This window comes from Populus euphratica, unplaced genomic scaffold (assembly GCF_000495115.2).
Source record: "Populus euphratica unplaced genomic scaffold, PopEup_1.0 scaffold172.1, whole genome shotgun sequence".
NCBI classification, from domain to species: domain Eukaryota; kingdom Viridiplantae; phylum Streptophyta; class Magnoliopsida; order Malpighiales; family Salicaceae; genus Populus; species Populus euphratica.
This window is the reverse complement of record NW_011499920.1, coordinates 946,013-954,774: the sequence shown is the minus strand read 5'-3', so window position 1 is coordinate 954,774 and position 8,762 is coordinate 946,013. Positions and strand designations below refer to the sequence as shown.

Below are 8,762 nucleotides of genomic sequence, written 5' to 3'. Positions count from 1 at the left end.
CAGGTCTTAAAACCCTAGATGATGAAACAAATGAAGTATTTCCCTAATACACATCCTTCATTCTCGCAGCTTCATGCAGCACAAAGCCACCGGCAATCAAAGACATATACCAGCAGAAAGCTCCATCCTGTCCAAGTCCACAGCTTACTTGGATCTCTGTCTCATCTTTCTGCGCTTCCTCTTCAACCTCCTCATACGCTTCTTCTTCCACTGAAAAGAACAAAAACAACAAAACAGTTAATATCAAGGCTTGCTATGGTTACTTAAAGGCATTATCATTATAGTGTCTTCAAATTAACATAATAAAATATTTACAATGAAATAATATAAATACTTACTAGCTTGTCACTCAAAAATAGTTTCTCTACAGCTTAAATAGTATTTTTGTATTCCCTGTAACTTTTTTTATTAAAATTATTCTAATCTGTTATTAAATTTTTTTAATGTAACAATGTACATTCTGAGTTGTAATTCCACAATAACATTAGTAACTAGCATAATTACATGATAATTAGCTAAGTTGCTGAGTGGTGAGATGAATTATAACCTATTTACTATTTTGTAGGTTGAAGGCACTATAATAATAGCACGACCAACTTCTAAAACAGATTCCTCCAACTAGCTATCTATTTACTAGTTTGTAACTTGAAGGAACTATGATTATAGAAATTGCCTATTCTCCATTGGCACATTCACCAAAATAACAGCACAACTAACTTCTAAAACAGACTCCTCTAGCTAGTTTAACATTATTGGAAAACATTCAAATTCCATCAGCCAAATTTTCCTCTACAAACACAGCTACTGTCACAAACACGAAAACCCATTACATGTATGACTACATACCAGATTTTGACAGCTTCAGTAGATTTTAAATCAAACAAAACAAATTACACAAGAAAAAAAAAGAGCTAAAACCACCAAAATTAAAAAAAAAAACAATTGTAAAGCAAACTCAAAATAGCATAAAAATAGTGTCTTTAACATTATTGACAATTTCTTGGGCATAAAGAAAGGAAAGCAAAACCAGTATTGTTGGAACCCAACAAACCACAAGTTTTAGAATAGAAAAGAACACGTATATTTGTATCATATAGCCAAAAACCTAAAACCCCAGATTACAGGATTAAAAAGAACTTCTCCAACAGTAAAAAAGAGACAAAATAAATGGAACTTGGAGCAGAGATTTAAGCAAACATGATAGATACTCAATGCATCTACCACACTAGATTATCTAAACAAAACACAGGATTATGCAGAGGAAATTACCTTAGCTCTCATCTTGGATCAGGGTTCTGTTTCCTTGTGGGTCTCTTTTTCTGATAGCCGAATATTGTCGAGAGGGTTTTCGAGAGAGATAAAAGGGGTGTCTTTAGATTTTATAGGCACAGGGTTTTGAGGGCTTCAGAAACCCTAATCCGTGCCGACCTTAAGTCACGCCTGAGGGGTATTGTTGTCTATTCCTATTTTTGTGATATAATATAAGAATTAACAATCTGAACTTTAGCCATGTAATTAAGCCAAACTTTTTGGGGTATTTTTAAAAACATTATTTTAAAGTATTTAAATAAGTTATTTTTAAAATTAACTTATCAAAATTAATCATAAAAAAAATATTACTTTATGTCAAATATATTTTTAAAATGTATTTAAATATATTTTAACACATACTATGATTTCTATGATTTTTATGAGATCCACTTGAAATTTTGTATTGAAACCTTAATTAAAAAAAACTATAGTATTTAACTTTTATTAAATTTATTTTTTAAAACAACAATTATAAAAAATGATCAGAGCACCCGATATAAGCTAAGATTTTTATTTTTTAAAGTATTTTTATATTATTTTTATCTAAAAAACATTAAATTTTAAACCATAATTACAAAAATTAAGTTTTTGATTAATATTATAATAATTATAATAATTTTTGTTTTTTAAAATATATTTTATATTATTTTTCATTTAAAAAACATTAAATTACAAAAATAACTACAAAGCAAAATACATTAAATATATATTTGAGATTGTGATATCTAGTTTTTAAAGTATTTTTAGATTAATTTTAGCCAAAAAAAAATTAATACAGTGAAATTGATTGCATGCTACTAATATTAATAACAGTTTTTTTTTAAAAAAAAATATGAGATTTTGCGACGATTACAGCATTTTCTTCCTATCCTTACTTGCTGGAATAATTAAACTTATTTAGCCCATTTCCAACCCTAGACTGGCCCATAATAGACCATTTCAAAAAGAGCCCATTTGGGAATCCAATTCCCTTTTATATATTTCATTTGGGAATCTGAATCCAGTAACAACAGCAGTGATATATTAGGCAATGCATTATCAACGTTGCTAGCCACTGTGATTGAGGATTTCGATTCTAAAGCTCAAGACACTCTCACCAGCCACGACCAACTTAATTCTGATATCGATCGTCTTACTACAGGCAACTTTTTCTTTCCTTTTCTTTTTGATGCTCTTGTAATTCTATGGTTTACATGGTTTTAGAAAAGCAGCTTCAGATCGCTGGGTTTTGTGTGCTTGGAGTGCATGCAAGACTTGTTTTTGCTATAAAATCCTTGTTCTTCAGGCCTTCAAGGTTGTTATCCAGAGATCCTCTTGATGGGTTGTTGTCTCCAAAGTGATTTCTTTTTTCCTTTGTTGGCGAAACGCATCCTCTCTGTCTCTGAAATGAGATTGGTAATCCTTAGCCATATGAACTCATTACACAGTTGTCTTTTAGGAAGGTGACATTTTGTGGTTTCGTTTTATATTGTAACCTTGAATCCTGCTTGCTGATATAACTTTTGTTGTTTATTTTCAGAGCTTGATCGGTTGTCGGAAGATGCACCCCTGCTGCTTATTATGCAGCGAAGATTTCAGGTGCTCGAAAGAGAGTTTCATCGTCGAAATCTGTTCTAAAATCAATACAAAATCATGGTGATTTTGTTAAACGCAGAGCTACATATGACTAACACACTTTGTTGAAAATATTTTTCATGATATGATCATACATACCGGTGTGTGTTGTTGAGACCATGCAGGTAAGGAGGTGAACGTTGAAGGAGCTGGTTCTAGCCCTGTTGTGCTCGTCGAGAAGCTACCAGGAGGTGGCTGCAATGCAGTACGATGCCTTGCTGCTGGTGTGCAGAAAAGACCAGCTGAAGGTGCTCATGGATTTGCATGACAATTGAACATCCTATTATTCTAATTCTAAGCATTTCAGATTCTAATTCAAATTTAGCCGGATCTTCTTTTTTTTTTTTGAAGAAAAAGATATAATTAAAATCATTTTATTTATTCTTAAATAATTTAATAACCATTGTTATTATTTAAAAATGATTATAAATAAGGCTTTTTCCAAGTCGTATTGCTAAAGCCCATAGCGATCCTGCTGCTAACCCAATGAACTATAACCCATTCTCCTAATACAGATTCTAAACTTGGGCCCGACAAACCCATGAAACCTTCAAAACCTAAAACCTTGAAATCCCTATTTAAACAAGCCCTCGTTTTCCTCTTCTGCCACAAAAATTTTCAAGGCAGCTCATCTCTCTCCTTTTGTGCTAGATCGACAATCTATTTTATTACAATTCTGTAATGGGTTTTTGAAATGGAAGAAAATGATGATATTCGTTGTCGCCCCAGTCTTACAAGCATCTCCTCTTTGATGCTTGATGGTGTTTGACAGTTCATATATCTGATTATCTTCTTCTTTCTCTTTTTTTTTCTTTTTTTTGGCCTTTCAGCCTTCGATCTACTGTGTCTTTTGCTCTTGATTTATTGTTTAGGTACTGGTTAGGTATGCAAGAAAAAACATGATGATGTTTTATCGTAATAATTTCTGTGATCAAATTACCATGATGATGATTTAATGAACATGCACTACCATCTTTAACTACTATTACTTTAACTACTGATTTTTTCAGTGATTAACATATTTTACAATCATCATCTTTCATCTGATTCTTTTTTTTTTTTGAAGAAAAAGATATAATTAAAATCATTTTATTTATTCTTAAATAATTTAATAACCATTGTTATTATTTAAAAATGATTATAAATATGGCTTTTTCCAAGTCATATTGCTAAAGCCCATAGCGATCCTGCTGCTAACCCAATGAACTATAACCCATTCTCCTAATACAGATTCTAAACTTGGGCCCGACAAACCCATGAAACCTTCAAAACCTAAAACCTTGAAATCCCTATTTAAACAAGCCCTCGTTTTCCTCTTCTGCCACAAAAATTTTCAAGGCAGCTCATCTCTCTCCTTTTGTGCTAGATCGACAATCTATTTTATTACAATTCTGTAATGGGTTTTTGAAATGGAAGAAAATGATGATATTCGTTGTCGCCCCAGTCTTACAAGCATCTCCTCTTTGATGCTTGATGGTGTTTGACAGTTCATATATCTGATTATCTTCTTCTTTCTCTTTTTTTTTCTTTTTTTTGGCCTTTCAGCCTTCGATCTACTGTGTCTTTTGCTCTTGATTTATTGTTTAGGTACTGGTTAGGTATGCAAGAAAAAACATGATGATGTTTTATCGTAATAATTTCTGTGATCAAATTACCATGATGATGATTTAATGAACATGCACTACCATCTTTAACTACTATTACTTTAACTACTGATTTTTTCAGTGATTAACATATTTTACAATCATCATCTTTCATCTGATATTGCTTAATTATATCATAAATTCTGTGTTTTGATTTGTATATGCCCGAGGTATCTACTGCCTAGGTTTCAATTATGTGTCTAGGTGTTTCGTTAAGATGGCAGAAAGAAAATTATGACAGGCCTTGCGACACGGTTTGCTTTTTATTACAAGCTTGCTGTTACTTTAACCCTGGTTACATTATATTCTTCTATTGGAGTAAATCCTTTTATAAAATTGCTGAAAAACAAATGGATTAAGTTAACCATTGATGACTGTTAAAATGAAGAAGAAAATCACCCCTTATCATCTCCCAGTTGCACCAATGTCTTTCCTTTCATTTATGCATTCTTCAACTTCCATATCTATGCTGCAAAATCTGTAAATTGACACACCTAGCAAACAGGACTGTATTTGTCTAACAATTTTATCACATACCTAAGGTTACCCATTTAAACATGTCCTTTAGAGTATAAGAATTTCCTACCAGGAAACCAATCTTCCTAAACATGCAAATCATTATCCGTACTAACCTTAACAAATTGACAATAAAAATATGACATACCGGGATGGATGAGTGCGCATTGTTAGAAAAGCTTGAGGAAGCTCTCTGAAGAGATTTCGTCCAGGTAGTAGAATTTTACTGGATTTGCCTTCAAGCCTCCAGACAGATGAGGTCCAATCAACAACTAACCATCCTCACATAGACAGCAATGATACACTTATTAGCAACTGCATCCTTCAATGACGGAACCCGGTTTCTGCAAAATATTTACTACCGAAGGGAACAACAGCATTTACTCGGCAGCAACGGTTCTGATTTATTGTCTCTGATATCAGTTGCCTTGAATTGAGGTTTAGAGGGGAAGAAAAAAACAGTAGACGCAGCAGCATTGGAAGGTTGAAATGCAGCTGAATATCTTGCTGGGATCGCTGTAACTTGAGGCAATTGTTGTGGACCTGAAGCCAATGGCACGAGCTTGTAGCCAAGTGCGTGCTCAGATGTTGGACGAACATAAACTGTGTCGCTGTGAGACCCAGATAACACAAAACCCTGTGCATCTCCTAGTGAGAACTTGAGCTCTTGAAGCAACCGTGTTTGATTCTGAATTTTAATCGAGTACATTAAGGGATCTCCAAGAACAGCACAAGGAGGAAACTCCAGATTCGATACCAACGGTGGCAGATCTACTTTTACATCTGGAAGTTTATGTTTGGTCAAAACCCACGCTGGTGTGGCAGAAGAAGTAGATAGATCTTTCATTTCAGAATTTCTCCTCCATCTCAAAGGCACTGACCCCAAATCAAGACTTGAAGATTCCACTTCAGGAATGACAGTGAAAACCTTTTTGAACTCTTCTCCTGGAACAAGATGGGCAGGATGTAAAATATCCATGCCACAATGTTCGAGGGTACATGGCCTTTCAATGCCATCATCCACTTCAATAGACATTGACTGCAACAGCAATGGCACCTCACTGCAGTTCTTGGCACTAATAACTAGTATTGGCACCAATGACTAGTACACTAGTTTCATTCAGAGGAAGTGACGCCAACTGATCTGATCCAGGGACAGACTTGATTCTTGAGAGCAACAGTGGATCCTGGCGGAATGGCAGCATAAACTGATGGCTAAACACAACAGCAGTCTTTCCTTGCAAACTCTTGTGGACATGGATTCTTTGTGAAGTTGATGCATTGCTATCTGGTAAATAGCCTAATGATACAAAGAGCTTAACTGGTTTGGGTCGATGCCATTTAATTTCTAATTTGCAGGACCATGATTCCCCATCTTTTAAAATAGGAACAGAAACCAAACCAAAAAACTGCTGAATTTTCTTGATTTTGTCAGGAACTACTAGAGTTTCATCTTCTCCTTCTAGCCCAGTAACTCCAAGAAGTTCAACATGATGGCTGTCCGTAGAGAATGGTTCTTCTTCCCTTGGACTATACAGCCCACCTCCTTTTACATCGACCAGATTGATTTTTAACTCGCGGGAGAATATAGCATGATCCTTGGAGGCCACAGTAACAGGAAATGTGAAGCATTCACCACAGCTCCTAAAATAAGATCCACTTGTGGTTCTGGTTCTTCAACCTGGGCAGCCTTCTGCCCAGAAAATGCAAGAGCAGGATCCTTGGTTGGAAAAGTTTCGACACGGTCCTCAAACTTCCAAAGAGGTAAATCCTCCATTGAAGCAGGACTTTCAGCCCCACAACAGATTAAGAAGTGGGGTCTCATTTTTGCAATAACATATATGCACTCCAGCTTCCCACTTTGTTCTGCATTAAACCAAATACTGACATTATTAGCTAAAGAGCTCACTAATCACACCGCAAGGAATTCCTTGTACAAGAAGAGGAGGCATGATAAAAAGTTCCAAATGATCAATCCTTCAACAGGATCAATCATCTTTGACGATTAAGTAAAGGCCGTGCCAATTCGACCCAGTCAAATTGCTAGATGAACTGTATTGGGACTTGATGTTTCATAGGAAAAGGAACACAGTTGCATCAGCACACGCATATGGACATATTTTAAAGGCCATTTATGTCCACAATTGAAAATGAATTGATAACAAGTACTAAAGATGTTCACCACCACCTTGGCTTAAACATTGGTTCATGAAAAGCAACTGAAGTTAGAAGTACCAATCTAAGGGGGCTGGCAAGATCAATCTCAAGACGCAGAGGATTTTCTTCATTCACTTTGAGATCACTATGACCTTCAACTGATACTAACCTGGTTTCTCCACTAACAAGCTCAAAAACCTCCTTGTGTATAATTTCTCTCTGTGCAAGATTTGCGGGACCAGCTGGGCCACATTCTTTGCGCCTGAAAGACTGGATCCCAGAATCAGATGGCCCTGGCAATGCTGCCATTTCAAGAGAGCACTCACCAAACTCTTTCACTGTACCACATTTCCTCGAGCACTCTTGCAGATAAGCCAAGACCTCCCACAATAAAGTGGCCCAACCCTCTTGTCTGTATAGAAGAGCAACACCATCAAGTAATTGTTTTGCATTTCTTAAATCACCTACAACAAGGTATTCCCTTGCCATGTGGAACCCACAGGAGCATGCCATCCTCTGGGCTTTTAGATTAGAGAATGATTCATAAGCTTTCTAAAGAAAAGCAATAATTTCAAAGGAATCTTGAAATCTTTTCCCTTCAGTAAAAGCATACCTAGTGTACTCTTCATCGGTAAGGCTGCAGATTGAATGAACAACACAACGAGAAGAAGCTAGCATTTTGAAGACTAGTAATTGAGCAAACTGGCCCACATAAATAGAAGGCACTGCAGATTCAGCAATACTGTCAATTTCACCTGCAGTTTCTGGCATTGTCAATGAAAGTTCCAAAGAAGATCGCCTCTCCTTCAAGTAGCGTGCAGCTAACTGTCTTGAGATCAATGTTGTGCTCAACTCGGTGAAGTCATTTCTCATCTTTCCTCCTGCTGCTCTTCTTTAATAAAAAGATGGAGGTTGAAACACTCATATTTCAACCGTAACATGGGTGAAACACCATGTGCTCCCAAACACGATAAGATTATGAAAACTATCACTTCAAAATTAATAAAAAAAACTACCACTTCAATAAAAATTAATAAAAAAATATTAATTTTGTAAACTACTGCTACAATAAATACTTAAATAACTAAATTTGTCATTATGTTTTAGGTGTGAACTTACATATGTGTACCTGCATACGTAATTAATCATACATGTTGCATTTTTAAATTACAGAGACTCCAATATACACGTGCGCTATTCAACTTCTTTTTTATTTATTGAATTTATTGTTTTTTTTTTATTTTAATCCTCGAACTTGTATTTTAAACTTCTATGCTCTTTTTTACACAATTAAAGAATAATTAAATCAAATTTGTTAATTAAGATCAAAATTAAAAAATAAAATACCAAAATGAGAAAAGTATCTCAAATGAGTGATCTTTTCAAATCTACCACAAAAAAATTTACTTTAATCATCAAACTTTGAAAAATATATTTGTTCGATTCCTTAATAGTTTTTCAATTTAATTTTAGTATAAAAATTTATTGTTTTTATTTTTTGTTCTTGGTTCAAGAGGGAAA

At 34.8% G+C, this 8,762-nt stretch overlaps 1 long non-coding RNA gene and 1 pseudogene across 1 annotated transcript; both read right to left on the bottom strand.

The window, feature by feature from the left end:
* Positions 1-123: 123 nt before the first annotated feature.
* Positions 124-1,388, bottom strand: LOC105135093 (uncharacterized). The gene is made up of 2 exons (XR_844124.1): positions 1,270-1,388; positions 124-210 (listed from the first exon to the last, which is right to left on the bottom strand). It is a non-coding gene; the product is annotated as an uncharacterized LOC105135093 (long non-coding RNA).
* Positions 1,389-5,370: 3,982 nt separating this feature from the next.
* LOC105135110 (uncharacterized) lies at positions 5,371-8,128 on the bottom strand (annotated as a pseudogene).
* Between the last annotated feature and the right edge of the window lie 634 nt (positions 8,129-8,762).